We start from the raw sequence: 27,827 nt of genomic DNA on the forward strand, positions 1-27,827 counted from the left end.
ATGCGGAACGTCAAGTGCGTCACGACGCGCCTTTGCGTACCTGTACACACTGCCATCAATCCACTATTTCATCAGAAGCACAACGAACGAGGTGAAAAATGCCCAAAAAAACCAACAGACTTGAAGCAACTTTTTGGGTGTTTCACCACCAAAAAAGAAACAGCCAAGCGAGCCTGAGCCGAACTAGAGAGCATTTTCAAAAAAGTGGCTCCAAGATGTGCCGTGGCTTGAAGCTAATGATGAGCGTACTGAAATGTGGTGCAAGATTTGCCGCTCACATCCACATATGGCTGATAAAAGAGGTGCGTTTTATAAAGGCTCAAAGACCTGGGTCTGCTTTTTGATGGATCGGAGGACATCACAAAAACTGAGCAGGAGATCGTTGACGTCGTGTCGGTGTCCAGTGACGGCGAACTTACCTCAGACTTCGTTGGACTAATTGAACTGGGTGCTGATCGAACCGCACAAGCCATAACTGACGGACTAGTGAGACTTTTCGTGGACGCAGGCTTGAATAACTGGGCCGCTAAACTGGTCGCTGTGTGCACGTTAACGTTGGAGCGTACAACGGCATTGTGCCAAAACTTAAGCAACTCGCTGCAGTTGGAGGCTCCCTGGTGCACATTTTGTGCACCGCAGACACTGGAGAACTGAGCCAAGTCAGGTGATCACGGTGTGCCTTACTGTGTCACATTTAAAGCTGTTGCAGTTTTATTTACAGAAAGGTGGTGCAAAAAACACTGAAACACTGAAGAAATTGTGCAAAGAAAATGGGATCTCTTTTGTGTAGTAAGTTTTATAACGTCAGGAGGACATCGAGGAAGAAAAAAAAAAGACGTGAGTACCCCACACTAGACTGGTTTTATCGCCATCTACTATTTAATAAACAACGACTTTTAACCTTTGTGGTATATTATTGTTGGAGATGTGCGGGTCTGGCCCAGCTTCCCTCCGGACAGGTCGACAAGCAAGGCTGGAGTGGTGATATAAAAAAAATTCTGAGACACTCCGGTGGTTGGAAAAAGATTGTATTGGTGTCAATTTGGCTGATGCCAGAAGTTCCCCCAAAAAAGGGTGTGTGTCCCCCCCCCGCCCCCGCTCTCGAGCCTTCCCTTCTTATATGGAAAGCTAACAAAAGATATAAATATCCAGTTCTCCCCTGTTACATATGCATTCTCATCCTACTTGCCCTTACATGGCCATCCAAAACCCCCAAGACGAGAACAGATGTGGACTCCCCTTATGTTGCTCCTCGGCGCCATCTCGTCGAAACCGGGACCCATTCCTGTATATCCATCCCTTGATTTGTCGGGGACCCCTGTCGAAATCCCTGACCTGACATAATCTATGTTGAGGCCCACTGCATATTAGAATCTTAACTCATTGTAGTGGCGGCTCAACGCAAGATTATACATTCACCAGACCAACAGTTGCGCTATGTTAGAAGTAGAAATGAAGAATTATTCCCGTCCATAAATTACAACGTATGGAAATACAAACGTAAAATGTTGTTGGGTTTCTCACCTGTTTCACACTCTTCACTTTCCCAGCTTTCTTGTTTGTCACTTTTTCCTGTTTGCTTGTGTTTTGGGTTGCGATTTTTGATTGGCTCTCTTCATCACTGAGGTCAGCGTCGATCTGGAGGAACTCGTAATGTGTGCAAAAATATACTTTATTTCTAAAGCGCATTTCACGTAGATGGGTTTAAACTTGAATTGCTGTCTGTTTTGATTTTTCAGCGTCACCCGTTTACATTAAGTACACTAAAGTCCATCAAAGGCTATTAATTACATAAATCCTACAATAAAGCAGAACTTTAACTCTATTCATGAAAGTAAAGTTTAATTTAGGCTATTAAGTAACTCAGTGTTGGGCCTTCAAGGCCTTCTCTGTTGGCCGAACATAATCAATAAAAAAAAAAATGATCATAATCGTCGCATTGATGTCATATTATAGCTGAGCGTTGTATTTTTAGGTGAGAGTTTTGAATCCAATCGGAATTCCGCTCGCTCATCTTGCCGGGCAGGTTTCACAATAGCAGGAGCACGCATTATGCGTTCCGAGGCCTTAAGATGCAATTGTGCGAGCATCTCTTCTGTCAAAGTCAATGAGCTTTCATATTTGTTAGACGGTTGCGATAGCCAATCAGATCACGAGTTGGTTACAGTGAGCCTTCTCGCTGGCCTTATGCTGAGGGTGATGAACGCGTTTTGTGATTGGATACTCACTCGTGAGGGGGCGGCGCGATGCTGAATCAACACACCCAAAAGTCGTAATTGGCGACCGTTCGGAAATCTAAAATATATTCTTGCTTTTTTTGAACCACAATGGCCGAAGGAGGGAAAAGTGTGGATTTAATTGCAGATACACTTGCAAGGACATTTTCAAGTCGGACCTTTCAAGAGAAGCTATATCGTCCAACACTCACTCAGTGGTGCGTAAGTGTGTTTCTGGATATTATTTGTCCAGCCGTGGTGTCATAAATGATGGTATTTTGATGGGGATTTATTCAAGTAGGACAAAGTAGGACTTCACTGAAGGCACAGGTGTGAAATGCACTGAAGTAACTTAAAAAGTAAAAGTAAAAAAAATTACGATTGTTGAAGAATGTGCAAGAAAGAACTCAATCTGATCGAAATGTTGTGCTTTGAGAAATGTTGATAATAAGGATATTTTCCAGGAGGTATTTATTTCTTTGTGGTTTATTCATTCAATTCTATACTTATTTCAATATTTGAGTATTATTTTTCTTTCAATATGTAGTGTAATTTGTCTTTGAAGTGTGGGTCCTTGCTGCCTTCCGGAGAGGCAGCCGAGCAAGGCTGGATTGGTGATGAAAAAGAACTGGTTCGAAAAAGATTTTATTCTCGTCACATGCTGATGTCAAAAGAAGTCTCCCCAAAAACGTGCGAGCCCCCTCTCAGACATTCCCTTCTTATAGGGAAGGCCCAAATAGGACATGAATATCTAATTTTCCCTTGTTGCATATGCATTCCCATCCCGCTAGTCTTCGGGATTTCCGTCCAAAAGTCCCCCAGAGGGAGAGCAGGTGCGTCTCCCCGTTGATACGACCAGTCTACTCGTGACCACCTTAAATTACTCTCATACCCTGGAAGGTCACTGACCTGGCGAGAGAATTGCCCCCACCATAAACAATGCTCAGGCCTATTTTCTCTCAGGGCAGTATCTGGTTACATCGGAACTTCAGAACCAAGACTGGTCACTTCTTTGAACTTCCCATATCTATAGTAGGCCATTTAAAAATACATGACTTTTTTTTTTTATTTATTTCAATGTATATTTAAGCTTGCTGATGTAATACTACAATATTTATTCAATTATTTTAATGTGGAATTATATCAATATTAATTTAAACCTTTTTATTTCACACTTGAATATTTCTTAACATATTTGTTCATTTGAATATGTATGCAATTTAAATCATTCCATCCATCCAGCCATTTTCTGCCGCTCATCCGGGGTCGGGTAATTGAATTAATTTAATACCTAAGTATTTTTTATATTTCAATATTTATTTCAAGATTAACTCTTCTCAATGTGTTCAATATTTATAAAATGTTTCTATATTTCTTATTAATTGCATTAAGTCTGTATGTCGTTGCTAATTTTACATTTCAATATTTCCCGATTTCATTATATAAGCAATCCAAAGTATAAAAAATATAATATAGCATGAAAAAAGTATTTTGTATATTTGACAAAATGATAGTTTTTCCGAAGTGAGATTCTGCTTAGCAACAAACCCCAAACACTTGATAGAGCTCAACCTAGAAAGTGTATTTGGCCAGTCAGAAATGTATTCAGAAAGTGAAATATTAAATGTATGTGAGGGGATATTTGAAGAGTTTGAGTTTTGTTCAATGGACCATACATATACGAGCCAGCCAAACACAGCGAGAAAACCAGCGCTGACTCCAGTCGCCATCAGGTTGCCAACTCCTGACATTCCAAAACCTTTGAGAGAAACTGAGACTATTCGCATTTCTCTTTCTGGTTCTTTTTTTAGTTCAACTTCGAGTTCAGTTTTTCAGCTTTTCACACAGTGTAATGAAGGCCAGTTGAGCAAGTGGAACAAGTGATTTTATTGATGATTGTGGAAGGCACCGATTTCATAAGCACAGTTTCTTCTCACACTTTTTCCATTAGGTATGATTAAAACGACAACTGAAAAGCATAATGTTAAAAAATGTTGTTCCAGGCAAAGGCAATTAATTTCATTTACATGGTTAATGTAAACACCAAAACAAATCATCATCACTCAGACACATTGCTTCTTCTGGCACAGATCACATTGGCTTAGTGTCAATAAAAGAGGTTTGCAAAATTCAATATATCATATTTTATTCAAAATTTACATCTTACCACAAAGAGTCAGTTCCTTCAGTTTTTTGTTTTATTTTTTTTAAGCTTCAAGGATCGCTGCTATTCTCACCAGCACAATTGTGTCTCTCAGCACCCGTTTTAGAAAAGAATTTTTTAGCACAAACGCTGCAACTGAATGGCTTTTCTCCACTGTGTGTTCTTGTGTGGTTTCGTAAATGCGACTTTTGAGAGAAACTCTTGGCACAAACTGAGCAGGAAAAGGGTTTTTCATCACTGTGTGTTCTTCTATGATTTGTTAAAGTTGATTTTTGAGTGAAACCTTTCCTACAAACTGAGCAGGAAAAAGGTTTTTCACCACTGTGTATTCTTCTATGTTTTATTAAAGGTGACTTTCCAGAGAAGCTTTTGCCACAAACCGAGCAGGAAAAAGGTTTTTCTCCACTGTGTGTTCTTGTGTGCGTTGTTAAATGTGACTTTTGAAAGAAACATTTGCCACAAACCGAGCAAGAAAAAGGTTTTTCACCACTGTGTGTTCTTGTGTGGCTTGTTAAACGAGACTTGTCAGAGAAACTCTTGCCACAAACTGAGCATGAAAAAGGTTTTTCTCCACTGTGCTTTCTTGTGTGCCTTTTTAAATGTGACTTTAAAGAGAAGCTTTTGCCACAAACCGAGCAGGAAAAAGGTTTTTCTCCACTGTGTGTTCTTGTGTGCGTTGTCAAATGTGACTTTTGAGAGAAACTTTTGCCACAAACCGAGCAAGAAAAAGGTTTTTCACCACTGTGTGTTCTTGTGTGGCTTGTTAAACTAGATTTGTCAGAGTAACTCTTGCCACAAACTGAGCATGAAAAAGGTTTTTTTCCACTGTGCTTTCTTGTGTGATATGTTAAACCTGCCTTTTGAGAGAAGCATTTTCCACAAACAGAGCAGGAAAAAGATTTTTCCCCACTGTGTGTTCTTGTGTGAATTATTAAATGAGACCTTCGAGAGAAACTCTTGCCACAAACTGAGCATGAAAAAGGTTTTTCTCCAGTGTGTAATCGTGTATGTTTTTTTAAATATGACTTGAAAGAAAAGCTTTTGCCACAAACTGAGCAAGAAAAAGGTTTTTCTCCACTGTGGGTTCTTGTGTGCCTTTCTAAATAAGACTTGAGAGAGAAGCTTTTGCCACAAACCGAGCAGGAAAATGGGTTTTCACCACTGTGTGTTTTTCTGTACCCTTTTAAAGACAGCTTTGAAGTGAATGAGTCAGTGTGACATGCCCTTTCACCTTTGGCTTGCCCATCATCATCATCATCATCATTAGCATCATCATCATTGTCATGAGCATCTGATGTGTCCTCATTATGTACTTGTGATGGCCCCCGGTGGTCTTCATCACCTTCTGTTGTCACGTGATGACTTGAGCTGCTGCTTGGAGGCTCCGCCCTTCTGTTGTCCTCACTCTGATCCTTGTTTTCATCGTCAGTCTTTATAGGGACAACGTTCACTGGTGACTTGTTGATCTCCTCCTCCTCCTCCTTTTTGATGTGAGTCCAGTCTGGCTCCTCTATCACAGAAAGGAGATCGTTTTCACTGACGTCTGCAGGACACAAAAAGACAAATTTGGTTTGGCCAAGTCAAACCTCAGGCGGCGACTTTGTCTTATATTGTTTCTACCCTGCTACCTTGACTTGTGCCTGCCGAACATGAATCAATGCGTGCGACCCCGATTTGGACCGGACCATGAGGGCATTTCAGAAAATTACGTCCTACGATGTAAACCTCCCTTTAGCACAGATATGTCCAAAGTCCGGCCCGGGGGCCAAATGCGGCCCGGGGTCAAACTTCATCTGGCCCGCAGTCTCTGTAATAAAATTAATAAATTCTGGCCCGCACATATACAGTGCTTAGTTCGCTCTCTTCTTAATTGCTGTTCCTAATTTACCCACTCTGCGACATCACCCCGGGTGACCTTTACCCCCAATTTCTAAAATGGCGAAAATAAACAAAAAAAGGAAAGTTGACTGAGAGCAATATCAGTGCGCAAACAAAGTACGCATTAGATATGAAGTCTTTGGCTGAAGAGTTCACACGACGCTTTCGGGATTTTGCAGCTATTGAGAAGCATATCTCTCTTTTTTCATCACCTTTCTCCGTGGACACAGACAATGTTCCAACCCAGCTGGAGCTCATTGAGCTGCAGTGTGACGCAGAGAGCCGCAGTCGACACCGGCAACTTTCTCTCGACAACTTTTACCGACAGATGGATAAAGGCAGGTTTCGAGAGATTTGAGAGTTTGTTAGGAAAATGCTGAGCTTGTTTGGGTTGACGTATTTGTGTGAAAAGACATTCTCGGTTATGAACTTAAATCAGAGTCGCGTGAGGACACGGCTCACAGACTCTCACCTTGCGCATCAATACCACTGCCTTTGAGCCAGACCTGGCCTTTGTGCTGCAGTCCAGATCTCAGTATCACCCGTCACATTAATGCAGGCGAGTCATTTGTCATTTAAATAACTGACTTAATTTTGTTTTGTTCAGTCACAAATTTAGACAAGTTGTCGGTTTTCATTCCAGAATAAAATGTTCCTTCAACATTTATATTTGATGATATGTCATATATATCAAATTAGTCCTTGCACTTGTGGATAATCATTTCTGTAATTCAAAAATTCTGTGAACATTGAACTCCCGTGATGATATAATTCATGTTCAAATATTATTTGCACTCAAGACTATAATTACTTCTGTTAAAGAAAAAAAGTTAAGCAAATATTCAATTGCATGTGATGTTCATGTTTCAAATGAACCAAAATACATGTTTGATTGTTTAAATGAAAATAAAAAAGCAAATGTGAAACACAGAATCACTTGCTAAAATGTGTTTGAATATATTGTTCTTTATGTAGTTTCTGTCAGCCGGGGTCGGCCCTCCCATATTTTACAACATCAAATCCGGCCCCCTTTGCAAAAAGTTTGGACATCCCTGCTCTAAGGAGTGTGGTGACCAGTGAAGTCCCTCCCCTGACGCTATCTAGTAGACTATTGCCAAGACACCTGTGATTGGTTAAAGTCATTGTTATTGACAGTGACTCCTAATAGCTTCATGACATCTGTCATTAAAATGGGGTGATATCTCTGACAGCAATTCCTAATGGGATTGAGTCCTGGTGAGCTGACATCAGCTGAGATTGCGCGAATGAGCTAGCGCAAACCCAGCTGAGCTAGCGCGAATGAGCTAGCGCGAACGAGCTAGCGCCTTGTAATGCGGCGTTCGCCATCATGAGTGAACTAGCGAACAAGCTAGCGCCTTGTAATGCGGCGTGCCTAGTATATGCGTTAAAGACAGAAATAGCACCCTCAACTGGTGTTGTGCCCTTTGAGGCAGCGCGTCGTATGGCCGTAAAAATACGGTACTTGTTTTGTGTCACATTTACACGGCCTTCCGAGTGGCTGAAGACCATGCCAAGGAAATGTTTTAACCTGCCTAGGTCCTTCATTTTAAACTTGGTGGATCGCATGCTCTTCACTTCCTCGAAGCCACTTTTGTGTTATTGGCGGCAATGATGAGGTCATCAGCCCAGATAACAATTATCACTTTCCCTTTTACTTTAGACTCTTTCGTGTATACACAGTGGTCTGCTGGGTTCTGGATAAATTTGTTCCCGATTAGGTATTTGTGAAGTAATAAATTCCAATTACGTCCAAATTGTTTTCGGCCGTAAATGGACTTCTCCAGCTCATTCACTAGCCCATCTCTTCCTTTCTCATAACCCTCAAGTTGTTCCATGTATATTTCTCTATCAATGGGTGCGTGCAAATAAGCTGTTTTTACGTCAGCCTTTTGCATCGCCACCCGTACACGAGTCAGATTTGCTGTCGGTGAGAATGTTTCACCATAGTCTATTCCTGCTCTCTAGCTATAGCCTTTCGCTACAAACCTGGCCTTGTACATCTCACGTCCATCACTGCCTTCCTTGATTGAATAGACACACTTCCCTTCCACTGTCTCTCTGCCATCTGGCAATTTAGTCAAAGTGAAAGTGTGGATGTCCTCTAAGGACTTCATCTCTTCGTCCATTGATTTCTTTCATTTTTTTGACTCAGTTGATGTTCAGGTCTCTTTAAAGTTTAGGGGAATATTGCACATTACTCTGTTGCGGTGGTCTATGCTAACAAGTGTACTGTCATCCTCCTCACTGCTGTCTTGAGTATAATCTTTTAGATAACCCGGTGGTCTTCGTTCTTGGGTAGGATATCTCCCACTGCCTGGGACCTGTGGTGTCCCTTTAGGGTGCTTGTCATCATCATCTTTTGGTTGTTTTGAACCACCAGTTTGTATGTCTGTGCTCGCACTAGGTTGTGGGGTGTCTTTGACTTCACAACTCACTCTAGGTTGCAGGTTTAACTCATAAGTCAGCGTTTCATTTTCACATGTTGTCTTGGTGACAAACTTTACCAGTCTGTGGGAACACCTTTCCCTCACTGGATAATAAACTAGAAAGGCTGGACTGCCTTTGTCATGCCCTACAAAGTGTCCTTTTTCGCACTTAAAGTCAAGTTTAATCCTGTCTTGTTGATAGGCATCGCATATTGACCCGAACTTGTGCATCCTTGATAAATGACACATTTTTCCTGTCAGTGGTGCCTGTATGCTTATTAAAACACAGATTCCTTGTATATGCCGCCTCCTGAACAGCATTGTGCCACAGGCTCTTTGGTAAGTTGCAGTCAATAAGTTTACACCTGGCCATATCAAAAAGAGTCGGCCATTCCCTCTCAGCTACCCCATTCTGGTGTGGGGAATAAGGACAGGAGGTTTCATGTCTCATATTGTTCTTTCGTAGCAGTGTCTTAAAGTCTCTGTTTGTGAACTCGGTTCCATTGTCTGACCGTATGTATTTCGCAGTGCCATATGGTGCTACATCAGATAAGAACTTCTTGGTAGCTTGAAGAGCATCACCATCATCCTTGCTTTCAAAAAATAAACAAACACCGCACCTGTATACACATCTGTAAAAGATTGCACATACTTAAAACCATCAATGGATTTGTTGCTAATCGGACCAGCTAAATCTGTGTTCACCAGTTTTAGCAATGTCTTTACCTTGTCAGTTGGATTTCGGTTTCTCGTTTGGGTGAACTTCCCTTTTATGCATACATCACACACACAAGGGATTTCTAATTCTAATTCTTTATCAAGCTTGTGTTTCGCACCACTAATGTGCATGCCAACTGTTACATTTTGCAATTTCAATATATCCTCATAGTTGCAGTGCCCCATTATCTCGTGCCATGTCTGAATATCATGGCTGACTTTACACACACCATTTTTATCACACTCTGTTTTCAAGTAGTACATTCTTTTATACACATAATAAATAACAAATGTTGGACCATCAGGCGCCGTAAGAACGTCTTCGCCTTCCTTGAAGAACACTTTGGCACTCTTAGCTGTAGCTCGCTTCACGGAAAACAGTTCTTGAGGCAAGGATGGGATGTAGAGGGCGTTCTTGAACGTAACTTTACACCGACGCCCCTTACTGTCTATTAGACATACCTGTGCGTTTCCCTTGCCTTGTGCCAGCCCAAAAACACATTTCCCATCTGCGAGCCCCATGCTGTGTTTCTCCGGCCTGAAATTGCTCACAAAGTTCTTAAACCATCTTTTGTCATTCATAAAGTGGGACGATGCACCTGTGTCCACAGTCAGTACCTTTTGTTGCATCTGCTGTGCTGTCCAGCTGGTATTCTCAGTCTCCGTCTTGAAGGAGTAATCCTCACCTCCGGTTGCTCTCCTGGCGTCATCATGTTGCATTTCATGGCTGCCACCGCCGTCATCATCTCCGCCTTTTTGGACGCGTGCGTACCGGGCGCTCTGTCCGCGCTTCTTCTGGCATGCTTTGTCCGTGTGTCCTGTGTGTTAACAGAAACTACACCAAATAGTCTTTGAGCAGTCATCTTTACGGTGACCCTTTTCGCCGCATCACCAACACGCCAGCTCCGTCGGCGGTCTGCTTTTCTTCTTTTGCGCCGCCCGTGCTTTCATCACTGTCCCTCCGGCCTCCTCGGCGAGTGATCCTGTGTCTTCCGCTGCCTCGAAGTTCCATAATTTGGCCTTGAACTCCCCCAGCGAAACGTCCATTGAGTCGTGCGTCACCATTAACGTGAAAGGCTTATATTTTTCCCGTAGCCCTCTCATAATCATTGCCATCATCAACTCTTCGCTCGCCATATAATATAATGATATTCTGTTCAGCTCTGATGACTTATTCAGTCACGGTCTCTGTGTCCGCTTTCTTCAGCGCCGTCATCAATGTATAGGGAGACAATGCGGGGCCTACCTTTGCCGATATAGTGTTCTCGCAACACTCTGAGACTTTCCCGGCCCTTGTCTTTTGTGTCTCTGAATATGAGTTGTTTGCGCCATTTCCCAAATGTTTATATTTTTATGGATAATGATTGCAAATATTTGTTTTTTGCCATTTATATGTTTGTGAGAAGAAATTATACATTTCTTTGTCTTTTGTAATTATTTTGATTTGTGGAGTGAAATGTGTCAACGTTAGAGGGCGCAATTCTTTATTTACTGTAATGCACGAAGAAGAAAGTGTTTTTTGGTTGAAGAAGAAATAAAGATGATGGCGAAGGAGCAACACGGTCTTTTTGCCGTGCTTCGACCATCAGTGTTTGTTCACGCGTAAAAAGTTGTTTTTATTCGCCACCAAACGAAGAGGTTGAACAACGAAAATAAGAAGAAACTAATTGAATCTAAAATAACCTCTACACATAGCATTTCCATGAGCTGCCCTCACATTCACAGCACTTCATGGACAAATACGACGAAGCACATTCTCCACATTGGCTGTAGAGATGCAAACATACCAAATTGGGCACTGGAGGTGTCACACAGACGCTATAAAAAGAAACATATTCCGAAAGACAGAACAATTGGAGATCGGAGCTCATGCACATACACATACACACACACAGACATATACATACACCTGCACATACACGCGCACACACCGACAAGATTACAAAAGAATGCCAGCGGAGAGAGAGACGGAGGGACTGCCCGCTGGAGAAGGCCAGCCTTGGCGTGCCAGTCTTGGGGACCAGACGGCAATCAACTTATCCAGACGATGACTAACCTGGGGAGGACCTTCCCTTGGACGTGGACCTCTGCCGTGGGAGGGAGCAAGGCCGACCGATTCAACCTACATTACACTTGACATAAAAAAACTCCTATGAAAACTGAAGCTGGGCTGAAAGATGGCCCGCATTTTTCGACTGTGCTTGCCCGAGTGCAGTTTCTCGTGAGATTAAGAAAAAGACGCCCAGATATCTGTCTTTGTACTATTTCCTGAACTCCAGAAATTGAAGAAACTAAATATCAGAACTCTAATCAGTTGTTGAGTCTTTTTTTTTACCCTTTTCTTCTTGAGCACAAAAAAACGAACACGCATTGGCGTAAGTTTGACTTTTAAAGGTTGATTTACTAAATACTTCTCATTTCCACGGTGACCCAACTCCAACAATAACATGACAAATATTTGTCATCTCATCAATATTTGCACAACAGAGTACTGAGTTTCGAGATCCTCACTATAATAGTTCTCAAAATTATATTTCTTAGCAATTTAGGTTAGTTAAGGGATATTTTATTGACAATCTTACATCAATATACAAAGACAGAAAAAAAATGGTGGTGAAGGGCGCGAATCTTTCTCTTCTTGGTAGGGGCGGGCGTGAAATAATTGAGAAGCACTGCGAGTATATGCAGACATTATATTCATACAATTTTCAGCCCGAGTGAACCACAGGATTGTTGCAAGTTCGGGAGGAGAAACGTAAACGTCCCACTGCTGGAGCAGCAGAGGCTTCTCAGAGCATAGCCGGAAGTGACGTAGAGGCCAACGCGCCATCATGGTGGTATGCAGTAATTTTGTTGAAAAAAAATGATCAACCGAATTAAAATATTATATATAATATATATTGAAATAGAACAGCCAGGTGTAAAAACATACACAGAGGCAAAGAAATATATTTGAAAAATACGTGTTTAAAGCATGACGTCATCAGGAAGCGCGTATCTTCGACCTCGACCACATCCACCGACCCGTCCACACCGGAACAAAAACACCCGCCGCTAAATTCTTCTGATTTAGTGTGGAACTGACTGTAATTTTTTTACAGGATGTCCAGTTCTACTCTAAAGGACTTCGACATAATTCATTAAGTCTTTGTGTCCCGATAACCTCATCTTCGCGCGTTGATGCTTTTCGGTGCAGTTAGCTTAGCTTGTTAGCTTAGCTTGTAAGCTAGCTAGCCGCTAACGAAAAGATGCACACGAGTTTTCGCCAAGCAGAGATCAAGTGCGGATTTTTTGGAATCATCATTTGAAAATGTGTGAAAGTACGACACCCAAGTACAAAGAGGAACTTTGTGGAATAAAAGAAGAGAACGAGCAACATCTTCAACTGCTGGACGAAGTTTGCAACCAGCCTCGTGTTGTGCTACACAAAGCAGGTTTGTACACGTCTTACTCTCATTTACTTTGTAAAGAACGACTTTCTATCGTTAAAAATATACATAACAACATTAAGTTTTTGGGGGAAATGCGTTCAAAGTTATTGCCGTTATATTTTTAAATATTGCCTTTTAATTGTTGGTTTGCTGAACATATGTTTATGACAAATGAAATCAGTCCAGAAAATAAATGCCAAAGAATAACCAATAGTGGGGGGTCAATTCCGTGTTTTTCCCAGTATAAAATTTGAACTGATAATTTAACATTTTACATTTTCTGGTTTTTATATTTTGTTCAAGCAATTCCTTACGGAAGGAATTCTAAAAATGTGCACACTGCCGCGAAAACCTCAATGGCGGTTGATAAATTTTAGTGGATAAAACACAAAATATTAAGTTTTTTAAAAAAAATCAAGTACGTATTGGTCTTATTTATTTATTTATTAACTTTGTACTGGCTTCGTCGGGTAAGAGTCAATGAACCTCCGGTGGCTCTGCACTGTTTTGTGCATATGTGCGTAGTTTCACCCCATCCAATCATTTAAAATACATTGAATGCATCCATCCAGGGTTGCACGGATCTCATCAGTGAACAAGCGCATGCTGCAAGGAATGCATCTGCATCTTTGGCTTGCTATGGGCTTAAAAATGGAGAACGTCAAAACCCCCTTTTCTACCAACAAGTCCAGGAACATTTAGTTCCTGGTAATTTATCCAAATGACAATGATGATGTATCAGTGGGAGGTCTTGTGTTACTTTGTTACTCATTACTGACACCCTATGGCAGTTAAGCATCATTGCAGTTCCAAAATAATTTAGTGAACTCTTAAAATATTATGGTGTATCTTAGTCTAATTTGAATATGTATTGGATAACTTTAATATAAACAGTCATTCAAATATGTCAACATGAAAGTCAGAGTGAAAGTGTTGTTGCTTAATGCTTATGTGAAGGGATTTTGTCTCTTCAAACATAATTTTGTTTTAAATTTGATTTAGAAACAGAAATTTTATTTAAAAAAAGGAAAAAGGGGAATGTCGGAATGTACTAGCAGGATAAATGTCATTTTGGGTAAAAAAAAAAAAAAAACAAACGTAAAAAATGCAATAAATAGCCACTCTGATTCCAGGGCCCCTTTAATTCTTTTACGGATCCAGATTATAATGGAAGCAAAAAGTACCCACGATGAAACTATCTCTAAATGCAAAATGAAATACTTGTAAACATATTTCACTTGAAGGATTCCTATTTTATCGATGACATTATGTTGCGATGGCCCCCAGTGGTCTGCATCAATATGTTAAGGTCCCACAACAGGTGTTCCATCAGACGCCCACAATAGCCTGTGTGTGCTAACTTCAGCTCGCTTCCAGAAACGTCTGTGACTATGTCCGGAATGAAATCGGGCATCAGCCGCAGCGTGCTTCCTTTCTAAATGCTCGTTTATCACTGTTGTGCTGCGATAGGGAGGTTTACATCGTAGGACGTAATTTTGTGAAATGCCCCCATGGGCCGGTCCAAGTTCGGGTCGCACGCATTGCTCCGTGTGCGGCAGGCACAAGTCAAGGTAGCACAGTAGAAACAATATAAGACAAAGTCACCGCATGAGCTTTGACTTGACCAAACCAAATGTGTGTTTGTCTTTTTGTGTCCGACAGACGTCAGTGAATACGATCTCTGTTCTGTGAAAGAGGAGCCAGACTTGACTCACATCAAAAAGGAGGAGGAGGAGGAGAAGATCAACAAGTCACCAGTGAACGGTGTCCCAATCAAGACTGAAGATGAAAACAAGGATGAGAGTGAGGACAACAGAGGGGCGGAGCCTCCAAGCAGCATCTCAAGTAGTCACGTGACAACAGAAGGTGATGAAGACCAATGGGGACCATCACAAGTACATAATGAGGACACATTATCAGATGCTCATCACGATGATGATACTTACGATGATGATGAAAAAGATGATGATGATGATGGGCAAGCCAAAGGTGAAAGGGCATGTCACACAGACTCATTAACTTCAAAGTTGTCTTTAAAAGGGCACACAGAAACACACACTGGAGAAAAACCCTTTTCCTGCTCAGTTTGTGGCAAGAGTTTCTCTCAAAAGTCGCATTTAACAAACCACACAAGAACACACAGTGGAGAAAAACTTTTTTCTTACTCAGTTTGCAGTAAATGCTTCTCTCCAAAGTCTTTAGTAAGGCACACAAGAACACACACTGGAGAAAAACCTTTTTCCTGCTCAGTTTGTGGCAAAAGCTTCTCTCAAAAGGCACAATTAACAAGGCACACAAGAACACACACTGGAGAAAAACCTTTTTCCTGCTCAGTTTGTGGCAAGAGTTTCTCTCATAAGATAAGTTTAACAAAACACACAACAACACACAGTGGTGAAAAACCTTTTTCCTGCTCAGTTTGTGGAAAATGCTTCTCAAGAAAGACATATTTAACAGAACACACAAGAACACACAGTGGTGAAAAACCTTTTTGTCAAGGGAGAATCACCCCTATGTGGGGGAGCGACTCACGCCTCGGCAAGTAGGAATTCAGACACGGACAGCAGACTACAAGTTTCCGGCCGGGAGAGATGAAACCCCAGTGAACAGGTCTGATCTCTGAACCTCCAGTTCTCTCCAAGCCTTTTATTGAATATCATAAGTCACGTCGACATGTGCCGACACATTTCAATCAATACAGAAATCAATACAAGTACATACGACCGATTCAAAGGTACCTAAATTGTCAAGGGCATGTTTACTTCGGTCCAGCTGGTGTTTACTTGGTCCATGTCCGCCTCCCCTCGTGTGTATTCAGGAGTGGAGTTTGTTCGGTTGCCCTGACCTAAGTGGTCGTCCTAACCTAAGTGCGGTGGTGTGATGGTTAGTTCCTAGATTTTAGTTAATAAATGAACTAGAGTTAGTAACAATATCATGAAACTTTATGTGTTATGTATTTATGTGTTATGTATTTAAACTGTGCATAACATTGGACTGTATGTAAAATCAAACTGTTGTGTGATATTAGACTGTGTGTGATATTATTTTATTACATTCGATAACATGATTGCTCCTATAATGTTCTTCACACTTTTTCCTGCTCAGTTTGTGGCCAAAGCTTCCTGTATAAGTCAACTTTAACAAGACACACAAGAACACACAGTGGTGAAAAACCTTTTTCCTGCTCAGTTTGTGGAAAGAGTTTCTCTCAAAAGCAAGATTTAACTAAACATAGAAGAATACACAGTGGAGAAAAACCCTTTTCCTGCTCCGTTTGTGGCAGAAGCTTCTATGATAAGTCAACTTTAACAAAACATAGAAAAACACACAGTGGTGAAAAACCTTTTTCCTGCTCAGTTTGTGGCAAAAGCTTCTCTCAAAAGGCACAATTAACAAGGCACACAAGAACACACACTGGAGAAAAACCTTTTTCCTGCTCAGTTTGTGGCAAGAGTTTCTCTCATAAGATAAGTTTAACAAAACACACAACAACACACAGTGGTGAAAAACCTTTTTCCTGCTCAGTTTGTGGCAAGAGTTTCTCTCAAAAGCAAGATTTAACTAAACATAGAAGAATACACAGTGGAGAAAAACCCTTTTCCTGCTCAGTTTGTGGCAAAAGCTTCTCTGTAAAGTCAAATTTAGGAATGCACACAAGAACGCACAGTGGAGACAAGCCATTCAGTTGCAGCGTTTGTGCTAAAAAATTCTCCACTAAACGGAGTGCTAAGAGACACGATTGTGCTGGTGAGAATAGCAGCGATCCTTGAAGCTTAAAAAAAGAAAACAAAAAACTGAAGGAACTGACTCTTTGTGGTAAGATGTAAATGTGATTTTGAATGAAATATGATAAATTTAGTTTTGCATAGCCCTTTTATTGACACTAAGCCAATGTGATCATTGCCAGAAGAACCATTGTGTTTGAGTGATGATTTTTTTTTGTGTGTGTTTACTTCAAACATGTAAATAAAATTAATTGCCTTTGCCTGGAATAACATTTGTTAACGTTATGCTTTTCAGTTGTCTTTTTAATCGTACTTAATGGAAAAGGTGTGAGAAGAAACTGCTTATGAAATCGGTAACTTCCACAGTCATCAATAAAATCACTTGTTCCACTTGCTCAACTGGCCTTCATTACGCAGTGTGAAAAGGTGAAAAACTAAACTAGAAGTTGAACTATAAAAAGAACCAGAAAGAGAAACGCAAATCGGCTCAGTTTCTCTCAAAGGTTTTGGTATGTCAGGAGTTGGCAACATGATGGCGACTGGAGTCAGCGCTGGTTTTCTCGCTGTGTTTGGCTGGGTCGTATAGGTATGGTCCATTGAACAAAACTCAAAGTCTTCAAATATCCCCTCACATACATTTAATATTTCACTTTCTGAATAAAAGAGATAGAAAATAGGCCTGAGCATTGTTTATGGTGGTGGCAATTCTCTCGCCAGGTCAGTGACCTTCCAGGGTATGAGAGTAATTTAAGGTGGTCACTAGTAGACTGGTCGTATCAACGGGGAGACGCATCTGCTCTCCCTCTGGGGGACTTTTGGAGGGAAATCCCAAAGACTAGCGTGATGGGAATGCATATGCGTCACGTCAAGTCAATTTTATTTGTATAGCCCTTAATCAGAGACAGTCTCAAAGGGCTTTACATAACCACAATCGACATCCACTGATATTAACCCCCAGGAGGGCAAGGAAAAACTCCAAAAACCTCAGTAGGGGAAAAGTGAGAAACCTTAAGAAGGGACCACAGATGGGGGAATCCCCCTTCCAGGCTGCAATGGATGCCAACTGGGCAACATTTGACACATAAAATGATGCTATACAATGTTAGATGAAATAATCTGAGAGTCAATCAAAAGAAGAGCTGCAGGAAGATGACTTCAGTGGAGTGCGTCCTCATCCAGGGCCGTAATCTCCATGGCAGCATATCCGAGGATGAGCCTTCGATCTTGTACCGGTCAGTTGGTGTAAATTCAGAACAGCCACTTCCAAGTGAATCACCATCACCTAATTCCCAAGCCCGGGAATTGGGAACAGAAAAAAAAACAAAGAACAGAAGCAGTAAACAGGCCAACAAGTAGTTCAACGAAGTTCTAAAATATAAGGAAATCAGAAGAGGCGCTGCATGAAGACGACTTCGGCAGAGCAGGTCCCTCCCCGGTTGGTCAGTGCCGTAATCTTCAAAGCATGTCCCCATCACCTAATTCCCAAGCAGGGGAAGAGGGGGCAGAAAAGAGAAGAAGCGGCAGTAAACAGGCCAACAGATATTTCAGCTAAATGCACAAGAGTATAAATGCGTCTTTAATAGTGTTTTGAACATTTCTACTGAAGTGGCACCTCTAATATCTGAGGGAAGTGCATTCCAAAGAATTGTTGCCCGAATAGAGAACGCTCTAGAACCTGCGGACTTCTTTTTGGCTCGGAGGATCACGAAAAGACAAGCATTTTGTGAGCGAAGGTTTCGGGACGGAACATATGGTACCACGAGGTCAACGAGATAGGAAGGTGCTAAGCCGTGCAATATTTTAAAAGTAAGTAGCAGAACTTTAAAATCACATCTCAAGTGGACCGGAAGCCAATGCAAATTGGCTAATATCGGGGTAATATGATCAAACTTTCTCGTCTTAGTTAAGAGTCTAGCTGCTGCATTTTGAACTAACTGCAGACTTTTAATACTCGACATGGGGAGACCCGAGAGCAAAGCGTTACAATAGTCGAGGCGAGACGTAACAAACGCATGGATTAAGATTTCTGCATCACAAGTTGATAGAATTGGGCGAATTTTAGCAATGTTACGCAGATGAAAAAACGCAGTTCGAGTTATATTTTTTATGTGCATTTGAAACGACATAGTTGCGTCAAATATAACGCCGAGATTTTTTGTTGAATCCTTTTGGGCAATATTATATTTATCGATACTCAGAGTGGTGTCTTTGAAAAAGTACAGATGACGCGCTGGTCCAATGATGAGCATCTCGGTTTTATCTGAGTTAAGACGCAAAAAATTGAAAGACATCCATTGTTTAATTTCGGCAAGACATTCCTCTAATTTATCACAATCACGTGGATTCGTTATATCCAACGGCATGGATAATTGCGTATCATCAGCATAACAATGAAAACTAATGTTATATTTCCGTATAATATCACCAAGCGGTAGCATGTAGATGCTAAACAATAGAGGTCCAAGTACCGATCCCTGCGGAACTCCACATGTGATCTTACAAAGATCCGAAGTCGTATTGCCATGAATTACACGGTGCGTCCTCTCCGACAGATACGAATTAAACCAAGAAAGCGCTGAACCTGAAATGCCAACACACGTTTCAAGGCGTTTTAATAATATGTTATGATTAACGGTATCAAAAGCGGCACTAAGATCGAGTAAGAGTAATTTTGATGAGGTGTCGGCGTCCATAGCTATGAGAAGATCATTAGTAACTTTAGCAAGGGCCGTCTCAGTAGAGTGGTCGGCTCTAAAACCCGATTGGAAAGGTTCAAATTGATTATTAGCAGTCATATATTCATTAAGTTGTTGCGCTACGACCTTTTCAAGAATTTTTGCAATAAACGGAAGATTTGAAACCGGCCTATAGTTGTTGAGACTCTCTGGGTCAAGGTTTGGTTGCTTGTAAAGAACAACTTTCTATTGTTAACTATATGCATCAACACATCCATTTGTTAGAGGAAAATGCGTTCAAGGTTTTTGCCTTTTTTTTATTTAGCTTTTATTAACATCAAAACAGCATACACACAAACCAATCAAACATATTTTTTGCAAGTATAAAAATCCAACTAAGGGTCAAGATGAAAAATATAAATAAATAAATATTATGCTACATTACCGCTAAACCAAAAATATTTGAACAACCCCTGTCAAGTACAGAAATGCTACCCGGTAGGAGACAACGTTGGCATAATGTAAAGGAAATTTCCCCAGATTTTTCCAAAGATTGTGGGCTTCCTCCGAACTCCAAACAAAATATTTTCTGCCGTACAATAAGAAGAAAGTTCATTCAACCTGTGACTCTGTGATGGTGACTTCTCACACTTCCAATTGACGAGTACTATTTTTTTCCCAGCAGTGCTGGCTAACAAATTATATTTGTGACAATCCACATGAATCATATCAACATCTCCTAAAAACCAGATCCTAGGATCATAAGGTATGTCAGAACAAATGAACCTTCACACAGTGAACACAAAAAAAACACCGTTCTCAAATACAAACATTCCTAAAGCTTATGTAAAAAAATAAAATAAAATCACCCTTATGCAGCTTTGTCCATTTTTATGTATTTAAATGCTCGATTATCACTGCCGTGCTGCTATGAAAGGGAGGTTTAATTTGGTGAAATTCCCCCCTACCCCATGGACCGGTCCAAATCCGGGTGGCACGCATTGCTCTATGTGAGGCAGGCACAAGTCAAGGTAGCAGTGTAGAAACAATTAAGTCACCGCCTGAGGTTTGACTTGACCAAACCAAATGTGTGTTTTGTCTTTTTGTGTCCTACTATCCTACTATCTCTGTTCTGTGAAAGAGGAGCCAGACTTGACTCACATAAAAAAGGAGGAGGAGGAGATCAACAAGTCACCACTGAATTGTGTCCCTATAAAGACTGAAGATGAAAACAAGGGTGAGAGTGAGGACAACAAAGGGGCGGAGCCTCCAAGCAGCAGCTGAAGTTATCACAGGGTGATGAAGACCACTGGGGGTCATCACAAGCACATAATGAGGTCACATCATCACGTTCTCCTGACGATGAGCGCGAGCGCGACCGCTTCCGCCTTCCCCGCTTCCTGCAAATCTTGAATGAGGGTTACAATGAAGATATCTATAGACGCAATGCGAAGTATTTCAGCCAGACCTTCGTCCTCCACGATGCTTACACGCAGTGGCCACCGACTTCGCGATGGCTTTGGTGAGTCTCAATTTAGTTGATCCATCCATCGGTTTCAGTTGCAAATTATCCATGGATGCCTGGGTTTGACAAGGGGCTGGAGAATTGGCATCAGCGGTGTACTTGACAATCAAATGGTATTTTAAACTGGACGTGCTGCGATAGGAGTTCAGTTCACGATGGCAATACACACAAATGACTTTGCTCTTATCAATGACACCATGAGGTAAGTTAAAAAAAAAATTGCCGTTCAGAATTGAATTTGCGTCATTTTTACCAATCGCCATGATGCTTTTAGTTCTATAAACCGGCGAAAAATCCCCACAGCAAGCCCATGCAGGCGTGTCCTAAATTTCGCATGCTTGATGTTTTTTTTCCGGTCTCGCAAGCGTCAGTGCTACGTCATAGGACTACTTTGTTTATTAGGCCAAGATGAGTCGTAATCGCTCGTTAAAAATATTGACGCCGTTAAAGAGGGGTGTTGGATTAAACACGTTTTTCTGACACCACTTGTATATATATATATATATATATATATATATATATATATATATCCATCCATCTTCTGAACCGCTTCTCCTCACTAGGGTCGCGGGGGTGGGGGTGGTGGGGGTAGTGCTGGAGCCTTTCCCAGCTATCTTCGGGCAGTAGGCGGGGACACCCTGAACTGGTTGCCAGCCAATTGCAGGGCACACAGAGACGAACAACCATCCGCGCTCACACTCATACCTAGGGGCAATTTAGAGTGTTCAATCGGCATGCCATGCATGTTTTTCGAATGTGGGAGGAAACCGGAGTACCCGGAGGAAACCCACGCAGGCACGGGGAGGACATGCAAACTCCACACAAGATGGCCGGAGCTGATCGGGTTCGATCCCGGCTCCGGCCATCTTGTGTGGAGTTTGCATGTCCTCCCCGTGTCTGCTAACTGAGTGATAGTCAGCTCTGAGCCTAAAATGTTGATACCATTTAGTTCGTTATATTTGATATGATCCGCCAAAAGATGAGATAAAAAAGGGTTTTTCGGTGGCCCTCGCGCCTTCTGATGATGTCACGCTTTCATCACGTATTTCTGAAATATATTTCTTCGTCCCCCAAAAATTATATATATATATACATATATATATATAAATATATATATATAGAATCATAAAACACTGCACGTGATGGTAAACTGTCCATTGTGCCGATAGATGGTATTCGCATGAGGTTAGGCTTGCTGTTGAGAGTGGCATGGGGCTTGTGTCTCATGGTTGGGATGGGAGAGATGTCAATTTGGGACACATCGTCAGTAGTGTTCCATCAAATCACTGGGTGTTTCGGCCTTTATCACTAGACACCCTCATCGATGGTGGCCAGCGGCGGGTTGATCACGCCCGCGCTTGTGTCCCATGCCCAATCAACTGTGGTGGATGGTTCTGCCCTGGGTACTCAAGTGGGATGACGGAGATTAGTGGTGGGATGGGGAGGGGATGCGGGGGTCATTTTGCTGATCTATGAGCCCAATTGGGGTCCTTCCTCTTCATCCAGATCCACTGGCTGCTTCTTTCAGCCGCTTTAGAGAGCGATCTGACTGTGTGCCGCAGAGCCTGTCCATGGATGCCCAGGTCTTTCAGCAGCTTGATGGTTGATGAGGCCACAAACCCTCTGCATCCAACTTCGACGGGATAGACCTTGGCTTTCCACCCTCGTTGTTGTGCGTCCGCCGCCAGTTCAGTGTAGCGCAACTTCTTACGCTCAAAGGCCTCTTCAACTGCATTTTCCCACGGGACTGTCAGCTCTGCAATGTAGACAGCCTTCAGTGAAGGGGACCACAGCACTAAGTCTGGCCTTAGGGTGGTGGCTGCAATCTCTGCTGGGAAGATTAGTTGCTGACCTATGTCGACCAGCATCTTCCAATCCCGGGCCTTTGGTTAGCTGACCAACTTCTGTCTTGAGAAAAGGATGGTGGGGCTTTTTCTGTCCCTCTCTGACCAATTTTGGTGCTGTAATGGTAGGGGTGGCTCTTAAGGGCAAGGAGTTGATGGTAATTCTCTTGCTTTCAAGCACTGCTGCCAAGCTCTTGAGAACCTGGTTGTGCCTCCAGGTATAGCGGCCTTGTGTGAGGCTGGTCTTACAACCAGTCAGGATGTGTTTGAGAGTTGCTGGTGTTGGGCAGAGGGCACAGGTTGGATCTTCGCCATACCACTGGTGGAGGTTTTTTGGGGATGGGAGCACGTCATTGGTAGCTCTGATGATGAAGCTGATGTTGCTAGCTTCCATCTCCCAGAGATCCCTCCAGCCAAGCTTTCTTTTCTCCAGGCCTTCCCACCTCATCCACTGTCCCTGCTTGGCAAGCGAGACAGCCTTTGCAGACCTTTCAGCCTCTTCCTGGCGGCGCACCTCCTCCACGACCATTTTTCTTCTCTCTGCGGTTGAGGCCTTACACCAAGTTGGTTTGCTTGCTGTAAGGCCAAAGCCTTATTAATATTAATATTAAGATTGAACAAAATAGTGACACAAATATTGAAAAAGTAACTACAGTAACGAGTAAACATTGAATACTAAATTATTACTAAAACAGTTCAATGAATCTTGAAATAAATAATGAATCACCGTAGTTTAATGAATACTGAAACGAATAATGAAATATTTAAGTTAGTTAAGTTATAAACACTGAAACCATTTTTTAAGACTCTTACATTTAGAGAATAAAACAGTGATGTATTTTAATTTAAAATTCGCAACCACGTCGCTGGCGAAAAACCCTGTAAAAAGGCAAATATGTTGACATAAAGTTTCACTTTATCATGTCAACTGTTAATAATAGAGAAATACATTTGGAATACTGTCCAACCAACAACATGGTGTCAGATGTGAAAACAAAACCAGCAACAAAAGTAAAATTCAATACATCTGTCAAGTTCATATTTGGGAACTAAAATGTTTGGTCATGTGCATCTTAGGTTTTTCTCTATGTTTAAAAGAAGATAAGGATGATTTGCATCGCAAATGGCGACATCTGTCGGTGAGTTGGTGACAGTGCTCCACACAGCCAGCAGCCAATCATATCACAGCGTGGTGTGTCCTGTTCTTCCGCTTTCGTGACGAACAGGAAATCCTTTCAGTGGGACGATGCCATCTTCTTTCATCTGGTCGAACAAAGAGAAGCACACGAGTTATCGCCAAGCAAAGACCAAGTGCGGATTTGTTGAGATTGGCGTTTGAAAATGTGTGCTAGAATGACACCCAAGTACAAAGAGGAACTTTGTGGAATAAAAGAAGAGAACGACCAACATCTTCAACTGCTGGGCGAAGTTTGCAACCAGCCTCGTGTTGTGCCACACAAAGCAGGTTTGTACACGTTTTACTCTCATTTGCTTTGTATAGAACGACTTTCTATCGTTAGAAATATTCATCACAACATTAAGTTGTTTGGGGAAATGCGTTCAAGGTTATTGCCGTTTTATTTTTAATTCTTGCCTTTTACTTGCCGGTTTGCTGAACATTTGTTTATGCCAAATGAAATCAGTGCAGAAATTAAATGCCAAAGAATAACCAACAGAGGAAGGTAAACTCCGTGTTTTTTTCTCAGTTTAAAATTTGAACTGATTATTTAACATTTTACATATTCCGGTTTTTAAATGGTGTGAAAGAAATTAAGTTTGTCATGTCATCATGTTTCAAAACTATGCTGACAGATGTAGTGTATTTTTATATCCACTGTTGGAGTTGAGCCACCGAGAAAATGAGAAACATTTCGTAAATGAATCTTAAAAGCCAAACTTACTCCAATGCGTGTTCGTTTTTTGTACTCAAGAAGAAAAGGGCCAAATAAAGACTCAACAACAGCTGATTAGGGTTGCGATATTTTAGTTTCTTCGATTTCTGGAGTTCAGGAAATAGTACAAATACAGATATCTGGGCGGCTTTTTCTTAATCTGACGAGAAACTATAATCAGACGAGCACAATCGAAAAATGGCGCGCTGATCTCAGCCCAGCCTCACATTTTATAGGAGGTTTTCTTTGTCAAGGGTCATGTAGGTTGAATCGGTCGTCCTTGCTCCTTCCCCCGGCCCGTCCACGTTCCAGGTCCAAGGCTGACCTTCTCAGGCAGGCGGCAGTCCCTGCGTCTCTCCGTCTCTCCTTCCCCTGTAATCTCGTCAGTGTACAGATTGTGTGGTGTATGTTTTCACAGATCAAATTATGTATTTTTGGTGTTCTTGATCGCGTCCCTGTGTCGTCCTCCCCTGCCCAACTTGATATGTTTGTATCTTCTATGGCCTATGTGGAGAATGTGTTTAGTCGTATTTGTCCATGAAGTGCTATCTGGTTTGTCATCAGTTTAACCTGAGCAGACTGAATCTGTTCTGAATGAGAGTGTGGGTCATGAAAATACTGTGTGCAAATTTGAGGTCTTAAATTTAAACTAAGTCATAGAAATTTAGCATATGAATGCATCAGTAAACACCATGACTACAATCCCAGTCAATCTTATCGATGCACTGCACTTCTACATTCATTTGATAAATGCTTTTTGTTTAATCAATGTTGAACGTATTCAGTAAATATGAACCTGCTAAATTAAATAATTGACCTTCTGTCCCGTAAGTGTTTAAAATAATGCCAGCAATCGTAATACAAACCTTCAATATTCATGTCCGGTGTGGCCATTCCCTATAAGAAGGGAAGGCCGGAGAGAGGGGACACCTTTCCCTTTTTTCTTTTTGGGGAGACTTCTTTTGACATCAGCATGTGACGAGAATAAAATCTCTTTCTAACCAAAATGGCTGTGTCAGAGAATTTTTTTCCATCACCAATTCTGCCATGCTCGGCGACCTGTCCGGAGGGAAGCTGAGCCAGACCCACACATCAACCACACAGGTTAATAGAAGGTCACAAAAACATGGACCTCTTAAACAGGAAAACGTGAGTTCAGTGGTAACAGAGTTGTGTCTATGCTGGCAGTTTAGCAGGAAGCCACAAAAACAGATGCACGTCTTGAACCGTGTTTGACAGGAAACCGTTTCGCAGATGTGTGACCCAAACATGTCTTGTAAGCTGAAACCGTTCGAACAACAGGAAGAGTGAGGACGGGTGGTATAAAGTCAGAGTGTTCATGTTTTTCCATTATTTATGAGTTGACATATACAAATTGCTATGCTGTGCTTCAATAAAACGCCGCACAGGAGCGGGAAAGCTTTTCTCTTTGGCAGACTGCTCCTCGCAAGTGACAAAGACAATCTTGGTTGGGTGATTCATTTGTGCAGACTTGTCTCGTTTTTGACAAAAACTTCTTTGACAAATCTTGTTCAAGCAATTCCTTCTGGAATGATTCAACCTGACTCTAAAACCGCACTGCGGCAAAAACATCAATGGCGGTTGATCAATTTTAGTGGATAAAACACAAAGGATTATCAAGTACGTATTGGTCTTATTTATGAACTTTGTACTGGCTTGGTCGGGTGTAAGTGAAGTTTTGTGCACATGTGCATAGTTTCACCTCATCCAAACATTTAAAATACATTGGATGCATCCATCCAGGGTTGCACGGATCTCATCGGTGAACAAGCGCATGCTGCAAGGAATGCATCTGCATCTTTGGCCTACTATGGGCTTAAAAAGGGAGAACGTCACAACCCCCTTCTCTACCAACAAGCCCAGGAACATTAGTTCTATCTCTAAATACAAAAAAAAAATACTTGTAAACATATTTCACTTGAAGGATTCCTATTCTATCAATGACATTATGTTGCGATGGCCCCCAGTGGCCCCCATTAATATGTGAGGGTCCCACAACAAGTGTTCCATCAGACGCACACAATAGCCTGTGTGTGCTAACTTCAGCTCGCTTCCAGAAACGTCTGTGACCATGTCAGGAATGAAATCGGGCCTCAGCCGCAACGTGCTTCCTTTTTAAATGCTCGTTTATCACTGTTGTGCTGCTAGAAAATGGAGGTTAACATCGTAGGACGTAATTTTGTAAAATGCCCCCATGGTCCGGTCCAAATCGGGGTCGCACGCATTCCTCCGTGTGCGGCAGGCACAAGTCAAGGTAGCACTGAAAGTCGCCGCCTGAGGTTTGACTTGACCAAACCAAATGTGTGTTTGTCTTTTTGTGTCCTGCAGACGTCAATGAAAACGATCTCCGTTCTGTGAAAGAGGAGCCAGACTTGACTCACATCAAAAAGGAGGAGGAGGAGATCAACAAGTCACCAGTTAACTTTCTCCCTAACAAGAGAGAAGATGAAAACAAGGGTGAGAGTGAGGACAACAGAGGGGCGGAGCCTCCAAGCAGCAGCTCAAGTCATCACGTGACAACAGAAGGTGATGAAGACCACCGGGGGCCATCGGAAGCACATAATGAGGACACATTATCACGCTCTCCTGATGATGATTATGATGACAATGATGGGCAAGCCAAAGAGGAAAGGGCATGTCACACTGACTCATTAACTTCAAAGTTGTCTTTAAAACCGCACACAAGAACACACAGTGGAGAAAAAACATTTTCTTGCTCGGTTTGTGGCAAGCGTTTTTCTCGAAAATCACATTTAACAAGTCATGCAAGAACACACAGTGGAGAAAAGCCTTTTTCCTGCTCAATTTGTGGAAAATGCTTCTCTCAAAAGGCAGGTTTAACAGAACACACAGTGGTGAAAAACCTTTTTCCTGCTCAGTTTGTGGCAAGAGTTTCTCTCAAAAGTCAAATTTAACAAAACACAGAAGAACACACGCTGGAGAAAAACCCTTTTCCTGCTCAGTTTGTGGAAGATACTTCTCAACAAAGTCACATTTACAAATCCACACAAGAACACATAGTGGTGAAAAATATTTTTCCTGCTCAGTTTGTGGCAAGAGTTTCTCTCAAAGGTCTCATTTAATAATTCACACAAGAACACACAGTGGTGAAAAACCTTTTTCCTGCTTAGTTTGTGGAAAGAGTTTCTATCATAACTCCCAATTACAACACCACACAAGAACACACAGTGGAGAAAAGCCATTCAGTTGCAGCGTTTGCGCTAAAAAATTCTCCACTAAACAGCATGCGGAGAGTCACAATTGTGCTGGTGAGAATAGCAGCGATCCTTGA

At 41.8% G+C, this 27,827-nt stretch overlaps 1 pseudogene; it reads left to right on the forward strand.

The window, feature by feature from the left end:
- LOC148341985 (uncharacterized) lies at nucleotides 1-27,827 on the forward strand (annotated as a pseudogene).

This window comes from Idiotropiscis lumnitzeri, chromosome 2, assembly GCF_059441095.1.
Source record: "Idiotropiscis lumnitzeri isolate Australia: NSW breed Sydney's pygmy pipehorse chromosome 2, RoL_Ilum_1.0, whole genome shotgun sequence".
NCBI lineage: Eukaryota > Metazoa > Chordata > Actinopteri > Syngnathiformes > Syngnathidae > Idiotropiscis > Idiotropiscis lumnitzeri.